The sequence below is a fragment of the Anabrus simplex genome, chromosome 13 (assembly GCF_040414725.1).
Source record: "Anabrus simplex isolate iqAnaSimp1 chromosome 13, ASM4041472v1, whole genome shotgun sequence".
NCBI classification, from domain to species: domain Eukaryota; kingdom Metazoa; phylum Arthropoda; class Insecta; order Orthoptera; family Tettigoniidae; genus Anabrus; species Anabrus simplex.
Genome location: NC_090277.1, coordinates 84131934 through 84143941, shown reverse-complemented (window position 1 = coordinate 84143941; position 12008 = coordinate 84131934). Strand labels below are relative to the sequence as shown.

The following is a 12008-nucleotide window of genomic DNA, read 5'->3' as shown; positions in this document are numbered from 1 at the left end:
ATCGCCGGGATATAAAGTTCGTTGCCCAGCGCTAATTTCGGTCCAATCGTTTGACATTCAAGAGTAATTAATAATAATAATAATAATAATAATAATAATAATAATAATAATAATCACCCGTATTATAATCATCGTATGGTCTCGGCTACCCTGTGCAGACAGTTTCATTTAACTCCATTTAGGGTGCCTGCATGTCATTTTCGACGTTCCAGTTTACGCTGTCAGATAGCAGAGACCCTATACCGCTGATCTTCAGACGGAATCGCATTTGAGGCGTGGTTTTCGCTGACGACATCGTGCTGCTCTCTTTATCATCAGCTGGTATGCAAAGAAGCATCACACAAACTGATGGGCATCGTAGAAAATGAGATTTAAAAATTATCATTAAACGCATATCATGCTTACATTAAGATTTTTTAAAATTTGCTTTTCGTCACACCGATACAGATAGGTCTTATGACAAAATAAAACAAAGTAATGGTATGCAGAAAGAGAAATAAACTAAAGTAAAAAATAAGGATGGCGGATAGAAGGTGTAGAATTAGAAGTAATCAAGAAAATATAATATTTAGCAGTTGTAGTACCATTTAAAAGTAAGTGGAATGAACCAGTACCTAAGACAGACAAAAAATTAAAGAACTGGTCGATCTATCTGGCACGAGATGTTTGTGGAGAAAGATAAGTATTGAACATAAGCTGCAGATAAATATTCTGAATTCGCTTGTATCGGGTAGTGATTCCAAAGCAAAATTAAATAGAGAAATAATTTTTTACAACGGCAAAAAATATTATTTAATAAAGATTGGATTTTACTGGGTAGGACAGCAGTTTTTTATATTAAAAATTCGTGGCAAAATAAAATAAAAGGAAATAAAGCAAGCACTAAATAAGCTAATGGATTTTATAACACTGTTCAACCTCTAGAGCAAAAAAAAAAAAAAAAAAAAAGAAAAAAGTAGACAATGGGTGTAAACATTTATTAGGTTTAATTATAATGTTTAATGTTGTAATAGAAAAACTGTAGTAAAGAAAATCGAATGCGTCTATTAAAAAAAAGAATTGCAATAAATTAATATTCTGTCCCCAGTTTCAGGTGATCTGGAACTAGGGAATGGGAATATTATATTCTTTAAGGCAAAATCCCGGTGTTCTTGCGTCTGTTAAAACCATCGGTAGTTAATAAATGTATTTAATGTGTGTATTTCTTCTTCTTATCATCATCATCATCGTCGTCTGGCTCTTTGGCTGAATAGTTCATAGGACCCCGGGTTCAATTCGCGCCAGGCATGGGGATTTTACCCTCGCTCGGGGACTGTATTTTTAGAGCGTCTTAATACAAGTCTTAATTTACATACAACGCGTAACACTACGAATACAGCAATGCACGGTAGAGAATACCGTACATCCGTTATTATTATTATTATTATTATTATTATTATTATTATTATTCGAATAAACCCTTTAAGGGTACGATAAATCAACTTTGGTTACTTTTCTTTAAATTTGACTTTCTTCTTCGTTTCCAAACTTCCTTCATTTTCTGAGAATGTTGTTCCTTTTCCTCTTGCGTCCCTTTTCTTCCAGTTGTTAATCTCTCCCTCTCCTGTAATCCTGCCTTTCGTGTTATTTCTCTGAAACGTGTTCTGTTTTCTACCGTATCTATTTTAATTTCAGCGTTTTCATATCCTTTTCAATGTTAATGAACCACGTTGGCTTGGATTTGTAACTGTTCAATAAGTTGAAGATTTGTTTAGTTAGTCTATTGTTATTCATTCTATAAATGTGTCCAAAAACTGGAGTCTTCTTTTCCTCATTACAGTTGCCAGTTTTTTAAACTTTTAAATATAGCTGTCTGTTTGATCGTAGTCTAAATTTAGCATTGCTGTTTCTTATAGGCCCCAGTATTTTTCTCAAAATTATTCTTTCAACTTTTTCTAATTTTTCAAGATCCCCAATTCTTATAAGTTTAAGAGTTTCTGCTGCATATAAAATTTATGTCCGGCCCACTGTTTGATAATGTCTTAATTTCAAGTTGCAGGCTAGAGATTTCTTATTATTATTATTATTATTATTTTTTTTTGTCATATGGAACATCCTTTCCATTTTGCTTACTCTTATATCATTAGCTACCTTTTCTTTTGTGCCGTTTGTTATCCATTATTATTATTATTATTATTATTATTATTATTATTATTATTATTATTATTGTGATGCACAGAACTTGATCTAGCACAGGCCAGTATCAGTGCTGTTAATGTGGCCAAATTCTGGGCCGATATTTTGTAAATACAGTAACTATAATGTAAATATTGTAATTTAATGTATTTTATTTAATTTCGTAATAAGTTATGCATCTGTAATCTATATTGTGCTGCTGACATGAATAACATTGTCATTGTTACATTTAAGAAAAGAAAGAAACCGTTCTTTTTTTTTCAGTGTGGACTCTGTAACTTTTTAAGTTCTCAGGCTGTCAAAATACGAATTACTGTATAACGCTTAGAACGCTATAACATACCTGTAAAGAAAATAATACTTTTTAACGGCTATGTTATAGTATTATAATTAGTGTTTCGACAGACTTGAGTTATTTTGATGTTTGAAATGAAATGACGCGTTTCTTATTACCCTGCCGTAACTCGTTAGGTAATATTTATTCGAAGCGTTTTACTGCTCGAAATTTCAGTCCGCTACAGACGAGTGAGAGCTGTAGATGCTATTGTATAGTGAACCTGCCACCTGCTAGATTATGTCGGGAACTTCCGGCGTCCATGAAGCAAGCAGGCGAATGAGTTGTGCGAGGCAGGTGGCCCGTAGATACATCTGCAGCGCCGAAGTCCAGACCAGAAACAAAAGGACTCACTCCAAGAAACAATGCTTTCTGAAAGTGTAGATAGCACCTCGTACTGATTCCCAGAACCTTAGTTTTTGTTTGTAGTGGCGTGCACTTTAATGTGAATTATATCCCTGTTAATGACGGCTCGGTTAAGGAACTGTGCTTTCTTTGAAATTACTCAGAAGGCTGGGCAGTCGGGAGGATATTCTTCGTAAAAGGAAAGGAAGTGCAGCGATATGCTTTTATAACTTCAAATTCGTACTTTTTGAGTGGATTCTACTTCTTGCAATTGTCCGGCTCCTTCGTCTTCGGCTCAAGAGGACCCGGGTTCTATTCCCGGCCGGGCCGTGGATTAGCATTATGCGTGGTGAATTCCTCTGTTTCGGCGACTGGGTATTTGTATTCGTCTTTACTGGTATCTTCATTTACTTGCTACACTACGAACCACCATAGAAACACGCAATAGTGAATACCTCCCTCCACATAGGATTAACGTCAGGAAGGGCATCCGACCGTAAAATCGGTACATATCCACATGAAGTGCCGACCTCGATAAATTACCTTTGTTTCCATTACCCATTTGCAGTTCTCCCTTTTCTCTTTCAAGTTCCAGAAATCTCCGTGTGAGTTATTAATTTGTATTTACTTTTTCGCAATCATCCGTAGACCCTAATGATGCGACACGTCTGATAATTTCGAAGGTGAACTTATTAACTGGTGGTCAGCAGTGTTGTAAGAATGCAATAGCTTTTGAGAGAGATTTCCTTCGTTAAACAGGCTTGGGGTTTTCATACTCACAGTCCCTGTGGCAATGGGTTTTACGTTGTTAGACAAAAATGTGCCTCTTTAATTGAATTCCTGGCACAAAAAATAATGTGCCGAAAATTTCTATATCTCCAAGTACAACGCTGTGGAAAGGAACACAATAAAATAGGGGTTTCTTGGCTAGTGAGTGCACAGAGGTTGATCCCCATTTTGCCTTCAGTGCTTTTAGAACGAGTTGAAATAACAATCTCTACGAATGTTGTCTGTCACTTTCCTTATAAGGTGTGTTGTATTGGACAAATGTGAGAAGAGATATTTTATTACGAAAGACTATAGCAGGGGCAGGAGATTTTGTGTCCAAAGTTTGAGACTGACTCTCTTGTAGCTCAGTCTTTGTGTTAGGTAGTGTACTGACGTTGAGTAATATCAAGACGTGGGGGGGGGTACCGTCTCTTGATTTGATCTGGAAAGCTAATGAATGGAACAGTAAGTTATTTGTAGCAATGTCGAGGTGGTATTTTACTCAACTTCTTGTGAATTGGCCCTCGGGTTAGTCTTAAATTCTTGACAGAACTTAGAGAGAATCGACGAATCAGACAACTAGATACTATGTTAAATCATAAACAACAGATATGACTGAACGAGAATGAAGTATTCCCTTCTCCGTACGACGCTTAACTCTGCCCAGCTTTCAATTTACATTCATCTTTACAGGCACCAGTCTGTTCGTAGCTCTTGAAGAGTTGACGTTCGGGCATTTCAACCGAGGATCGCTAATGAATTCCTGGGATTTTTTCTTTCCGTAGTGTGTTGTTCCCTACTTGCTAGCAGCAAGAATGACTCATATGTTCTGGCATCTGTCCCCTGATGTGGAAGGGCGCGTGCCGCCGCCGTACTTTTTTTGTGGCCCTTTAAAAGACCTATTAGTAGGTGAGTGACCTTTGCAGCTTTACCCCTCTCACCGACATGTTTCAAGGAGTCGGGTGGGATCCCTTCGCGCTGACACTGCACAATTGTGCGAGCTCGTTACTGAAGAATCCACTAGAGATTGATTGTACGAAAGAATGTGATTTCTCTTTGGCTGTGTCTCCTGTGTCTCCGTGTTTTATATTGAAGTGCTAGTACTAAGTCCGGAAGCATAGAAAGACGGATGATTTCGTCAGTGTTACATAAGCAACTGCCTCAAGAAATATTATGATCCTTGACTGTTACTCAGCCCAGTGGTTTCCAAACCTCTTCAGTTCTCCGAACCCTTGCTAAATGAGGGTATTCTCATGGTATCCTAGATCAAAGCATGCTTAATTACACTGGGTGTCCACATTCTGGATAGTTAATGGTAATTAGAAGTCAGAAGTTGAATTTAGTCATGGAAAGTCAGGGTTACGGTTCTACTTCACGAAAAGTCAGTGACATTTCCCTCTGGATGGACTTCCAGTCAAGACGATGCTGTAACCTGCCGCAACCCAGGTTATCGTAGCATTTTTAAATATATTTTTTCAGGTGTGCGACTCAAGTGGTCAGGGTCAATTGAACTGTTAATGAACTCGTACTTCTGCTTCTGTTACGCAATATTAAAAAAATATTTCAGGTTGTAACTGTTAATGTTCGAGAAACAATACTCTTTTGATTAAGCATTGCATATTTTTCCAGTCACTGGCTAGACAATGAACTGTGTCCGGACTTCGCTCGAAGGTCCTCATTAGCGTATTGTAAAATGTGCTTCAAGACTTTCATATAGGATAATATGGGGAATAAAGCAGTGATTCCACATGCTAAGGGACCAAAACGTTTGAAGAATGTGTCCAGTATGTTTGCAGCCAAGCAATTATATTTTAATAAAGTTTGTAAAATGCAGAGCTCAACACATCCCTCATTCAGGTCACTGGTTGTAATGTGAAACCTAAAATTTTTTTGGTCAGGGAAAAAATTGTGTGGCCACCCTTTTACACCTTGCTAGTTCGACTGGGTAAGATCGAAATAAATAGAACATGTACAGTATTAAACTCTGTAAAAGGTGTAATAAATATACATTGAACAGCTGAGCCATTGACCAACTAATCATAATATGAGGGACAGATGAACCTGTTCATCACTGCCCATTTCCTGAAAATCTTGGAATCAAACAGAACACAGCCATCTACGTTTTCTTCTCTACACTGATTTTCATTCCATCCAGGTTTGCATAAAGGTCGTCACTGAAATTAAAATTCACTGATCTGGTTTTGATGTAGAAACATAAGTTCAAATAACTCTCATCATGTTTATTATATTTCCGTTTCTTCACACTATGCGCACTTCTTTCACTCCTAATAACAATGTCGTTTGTATTCAGTAAATGGCAGTCCATTTTGAAAATATAACCCGAAATACCTTCAAAAATCGATTGACTTGAGAACAACATTCAGTTTGTTTATTACCCGCACACTAATTCTACACCTCGTCGTGTAATTGACAGATTGTCAGAAACTTTTCTCATTGAGGAGCTTTTGAAATATCACTGCATAAAAATACTGCGCTAGTACTTAATTTCAGAGTCTGCGACCTCTCTTTCACTCCTTGTTTCAAATCATTTTCACTGCACTCATTACTGTAGACGGCACATCGGCACTTGCTGATCTAGAGAACCAGTTACCTCAGATGCCTATAAAGGCCCTGAAGTGAATCGATACCCCGCCATTATCTACCAGCAGTTGTCCCTTTGTCTATTCAGATGCGGCTATAATATTAATATTAGATGAGTTTTCCTGAAATGGGGAAACGGAAGTACCGGTAGTTGATTTTTTTCTCCTTTAACGGGAATTTTCAACATTAAGTAGACTCTCACTGTTTTGTACTAGATCTATTCTGAAGTTGTTTAGGCAAGAGGGTGGGTGCATTAATCAGAAATAACATTATATATTTGCGTAAACATGTGTAGTGGATTACATTTTGAGCTTAGGTTACTCTCACTCCGCCAGTGTCTCGTATTACTGCCGGGTGGCTTACAACTTCCGCTTCCCTATCCCTTTCTCCTTCACAACATTTGCTTCTACGAATGGAGAAGAAACCGAAGGTCAGAGCAATAAATACTAGTAGCATCGTGCAGATATAATGGTGAATAAAGTGGCTACTCATAGAGACGTAGAATTAAATTTCTGGTCACATAGACAACACACTATTTGGTTCCCAAGATCTGCTCTTAAAATTTAAATATGTCGATCCAGGCGGTAAAATACAAAATCTAAAAGCTCCAGTTTCCTCTTTATGACTCATAAAAGGTTGAACTTTCGTGAACATGAATCATTTCTTGCCATCTCTCACATTTTATGCTTTCTAAAACCGCAACTTCGTCACACCTTAGTGTGCAGAGGTGTGTATAACTTTAAATACATATAAATTACTTGTAGCATTCGAAGGCTGCGAACCAGATAAGATAGATGCCTTTCTTTTTTATATATAAAAATATCTGCCTCAGAAATCGCTAGTTGAGCGTCTGGAGTGTAGTTGTTCATTGATCGATTTTATACAGTGAGCAGGGAGTTAATGAACAACCTGATCTTCTGGTAGACAATCAATCGGGAGTTTAATAACGATACTAATTGTAAAGGTTTTTATGTCTAGGTTATCAATCGCACTGTAGAAATAGTTTAGACCTTTCATAGGAAAAAAGAGAAGTATTTCTACCTGGTTTCTGCGAAAGCCTGTATTAATTGTTGTCTTATCAAAAGGCTGGAGTTAGGATGTAGCACTGGAACTAAATATCCCAACTTTTTTGTGGAATTTACAACGCAGTTTCATTGTTTAATATTCTGAGTTGCAAGTTGTAATCCTTCGCTTTTGATTTCAAAGTCTTACCATAGAACATATCTCAGCATACTCGGTTGATTTTGTGAGCACATATTTGAAGTGAAATATCATTATCCGTGAAATACATTCTTTTGCAAAAATAACTTTTAAAACATATGCACCATGAAGAAGCTATCGGAGGAGCACATAAGTGGGTGTACAGGCACAGGACATGGTAGTATAAAGAAAATATCAAAACGTTGCCATTGATGCTTTCACAGCTCGTATCATGTCTATCAATACGTTGTACCTCACCAGGGTAACAAATACTTGCTTGATGCCTGGTGACAGACAGACATCGAGTGTTCTCCTGACCCTCCAGATCAAAGACTTTAATATTACTTATCTAGACTCACAGAGCGCGCTGATGCTATGCGGAATATTGAACACTTTCGCGCATCGCCATGTTGCGGGCGCTTCAGCTTTGAATGCGTGGTTAGCACGTGGTAATGTTTACAGTCCCTTGCATGTTTTCGATTTGAATCATGTCTGTTAGTGGATCTGTTGTGGTATTATATGTGACGGAGTGAAACTATATTGTCAAATATCTTCAAGGAATGTGAGAGCTTGTACGACACGCTAGTTAAACTTTTCGGCATTATTAAAGGGAAGTAAGTTAGGCCTTACGTGTGGAATGGAAAGGTACCGTATTCACCAGGGTGAATTCATGTGCAACCTTCATTTGTACATATCGCTATCAGATGGGATCAGGCATTTCTTTTCACATGTGAGTAGAAATGGAACTGTTAAAAAATGACTTTCAATGACCATAACCGAAAACTAAACAGGTTACAAGGTGGTTGATTCAGACAATGTATGGACATAAAATCTAGAATTTTTAGGCTTCTTCTTTTCCCTCTTTGCCTCTTTCCAATTCATCGGGGATAAGTTTTTAGAACTAAACAGCTGTTCTAAAAAAGCATACATATTTTTCGTACAGACTGTGTACCGGTATTACAAATTTGATAAACTTGGGCCTAGAATCCGTAAGATATGACTGATAAAGCTTGATGAAACCCTTTTAATATTAGGGTAAGGTATTGCTTCAAATTATTATCAATTACCGGTATCTGAAAAATGATTTATTGGTATCGTAACTTATCTCTTAAGTTCTCCTAAATCCAAATCACACAGAAATGATCATTTAAGTTCTACCCACACCATTACGTTATGACATATATAAACCAAACCAAACCGAAAGGCCATGGCCTACCAAGCGAGGGCTACTCAGCCTGAAGGCCTGCAGATTACGAGGTGTCATGTGGTCAGCACGACGAATCCTCTCGGCCGTTATTCTTGGCTTTGTAGACCGGGGCCCCTATCTCACGTAGGCTGAGTGGACCTCGAACTAGCCCTAAGATCCAGGTAAAATTCCCTAACCTGGGCGGGGACTGAACCCGGGGCCTCCGGGTAAGTGGTAGGCACGCTACCCCTACACCGCGGAGCCGGTATTTCATATTTAGAAAATGATAAATGTATCTGATAATTTTAGGAAGATTTTCGCAGTTATGTGCTTCTTAAACAAACTGTTCAGAGACTTGAGTAAAATTTGCTGCAATGACTTATGAGAGAGGAATGATAAGCTATGTACCGTTCATAGAAATATTTTATTTCACAGGTTTTCTTTTTTTATATATACTGAAGATTATTGTTATCCGTACAGGAGTTTGTAAATATTTAACTAATGTGTTCTTCAGTCTGCTGAGAGACGGGCAATTTTTCTGTCGCGATACGCAATTATACGTGTTGTAGACCGCTGTCATTTGAACATGTATTCGTATTTTCAATAAAGCTTAAGTGTAGAGCCTAGGTTTCAATTACATGTATCTGTTCCGAATGTTCAAACACATCAGTTACAAACATGACCCTTATTTTAAAATGAGCGACATGATTACGTTTAAGTCCCGCTAGGCCTGTGTACTGTTTTTTTTTTTTTTTCTGTTTTCGGGGACTGAATTTCAAGTAGGAGGTATGTATATTTTTGTTAGTAGTGTATTTTTCAGTCTTCTTATTCAGTCTGCTAAAGGTTTCCTTATTTTTAAATTTTATTTTATGTGCCCCACCTATACGCTATCCAAAGGATTTGTGTAGATTGTTCAGTACAATGCAAAATGTGTTCAGTTTTTATACACAAGTATTTTTAATTTTACCAAGGTCTTGATATTATGTATATTTATTGCGTGTGTGCATGGTAGTCTGTGTAGGCTGGCATTAATTTACCAGGGCAGGTGTTTTCATATGTGCGAAATGTAAGTTAATGCATGAATTCCATACTACGGTCTCTTTGGCGAGCTGTGGAGTGCCCGCAAGATGGCGGTACGCGCATGGACATATCTTCCCCAGTCACACGCTTCTGCGCAGCCTGCGGTGTGGGGCCTTGCTCCAGATCTGCCGTAGTTGCTGTCCCAGTCTCGTCCCAAAGGGTCTCGATGGGTTTGGTTGGGACGGTTCTAAAGGGATTTTCCAGTAGAATTCCGCTTTCGTTGCTACATAACGGCAAATTGCTTTGCCGAAATTGGTAGGTAGGTTGCCTAGGCCCTAGATGACACCAATTCAGAAGTTTTGCACCACGGTAGCTGGGGCCATCCGATTAGGAGTTTGTAGTTTTGTGAATAAAAAGTAGAGGTTATTTACGACTGGCATCTTGTATTCTACTGTTGATTTGACAAATAAGAATCAAGTTCTTGGAAAGTTTGGAGCGCGAACAAAACAAATAGTGTTTATATCCTTCCGTAAGAGATAGCACAAACATCATTAAAAGAAACTGCATGGTACGATGAATAATCAGTTGAAAAAACTGTGATCAAAATATAAATCAATTTGTAGTTACAAACTATACCAAATATACATTTAATTTTAGTTTTTTTGTTAACTGATTAGTAAGCTGTGTAACATTGTGTTTCCTTTTTTTTTTTGTCTCTCTTTCTAAATAAAGTTGTTTCTCTGCACTACAGGTACCACCGGCAGCAGTAATCGCACATCATGTAGCGCATACGTCATTCGCGATAATCATTCTTGATAAATAACATCCATTAAGTGAATGAACAATGACTGTCGTTATTTTTATAGGTCTAGGCCTACTTGTACATAATTCCAATTTTACTTATTAAGATTCCCGTTGTACTTCCATTTAAAAACAAATCATTATTGTAAAACTCCACGGTTTCAAAACGGCCACTGGTTTCTCTGACATCCTTGTTTGTGCGAAAACGTTCTCTATTTCGAGGGTAATCATACTGTAGGAAAAGCAATAGTTTATTTGATCTTGTAGCATCTGTTACCTTGAACGTCTTATGAAGTTACCACACGGCGATCTACGTGACGAATTTGAGATACCGTTTTCATTGCTACCTAGCAGTTAAACGGGATTCGTTATTACTTAAAAAAGAAGTCTGCTCTCGAGAACAGATAACCATTCTCGGCCCGCATGCTGAGGGTGAATCATGTCCTGTTTAGAATAGCGGATTGTTGCCAGGCTTACATGTCTTGTGTTGATTTTCATTTTTAAAGTTTTTAACATTAAAATTCTAATATCGGCAGAAAATGGTAATTACTCCCGTACTTCATTCCCTCACGTTTATCTTCTTGCGAAACACCGTAATATAGCTCCCTCTGTGGATCAGAGGAAGAGTCGGCCACCGGGTCCGAAGATTGCAGTTTAAGACCCTACGAGATAAGTAATCTGGTTTTTGAATGGCGGGAAAAAGTCCATTCGGTACTCATGTCGTACGCTGGTGTTTATCCGACAAAATGAACAAAATCTCAGCCGTAGATCGCCCAACAGAGATCCGTTTCTCTGCCATCAAGGAGAAAAATGCATATTATTATTATTATTATTATTTCGAATTCTTTCTCCGTTAGGGTCTTCTAGGGACCATGTGACAGTTTCAATGCCTCATCCTTTGTTGTTCCTTCTTCTTCATCCAATACTCAATCTGCTCACTATGGCTCCTTTTCCTCTCCTCGGATCATTTAGAGCCTGTTATTTTTCCCTCCCGACCTTGGAATCCTTCCATTCTGAACCTAAAATTCTCTCTCTGCGTTGCTTCTTCCCTTATCTTTCTTTCCAAATCTTTCTTGACTTCTTATTCCAAAGATATTTGAAGATTTGTTTGGTTAACCTGTTGTCATCCAATCTGTATAAATGTCCAAAAATATAAATATTATTATTATTATTATTATTATTATTATTATTATTATTATTATTATTTAAAATTAGGCCTGCTATGGACCACATGTCAATTTCAATTCCTCCTTCCTTATTGTTTCCTCTTTCCACGGAAATGGAATGGCGTATGGCTTTTAGTGCCGGGAGTATCCGAGAACGTGTTCGGCTCGCCAGGTGCAAGTCTTTTCTGCCGGGAATCGAACCCGGGACCCCTGTGCCCAAAGGCCAGCTCGCTAACCATTTAGCCATGGAGCACTACTCCTTATTGTTCTCTCGTCAGATCGCTTTGGACCGGGTTTCTTTTTTCGTTCTTCCTTGGAATCCTTCTATTCTTAAAACTTCCTTTTTTACAAATATCTCTTTCTGTAACTATTGCCCAAAAATAGAACTCATGAATAGTTACACGGGCCGTGA

At 37.9% G+C, this 12008-nt stretch overlaps 1 protein-coding gene across 7 annotated transcripts in view; it reads left to right on the top strand.

Moving 5' to 3' along the window:
• LOC136884883 (trithorax group protein osa) overlaps positions 1-12008 on the top strand; it is a 744453-nt gene that overhangs the window by 575898 nt on the left and 156547 nt on the right. The gene's annotated exons all lie outside the window — the stretch shown is intronic.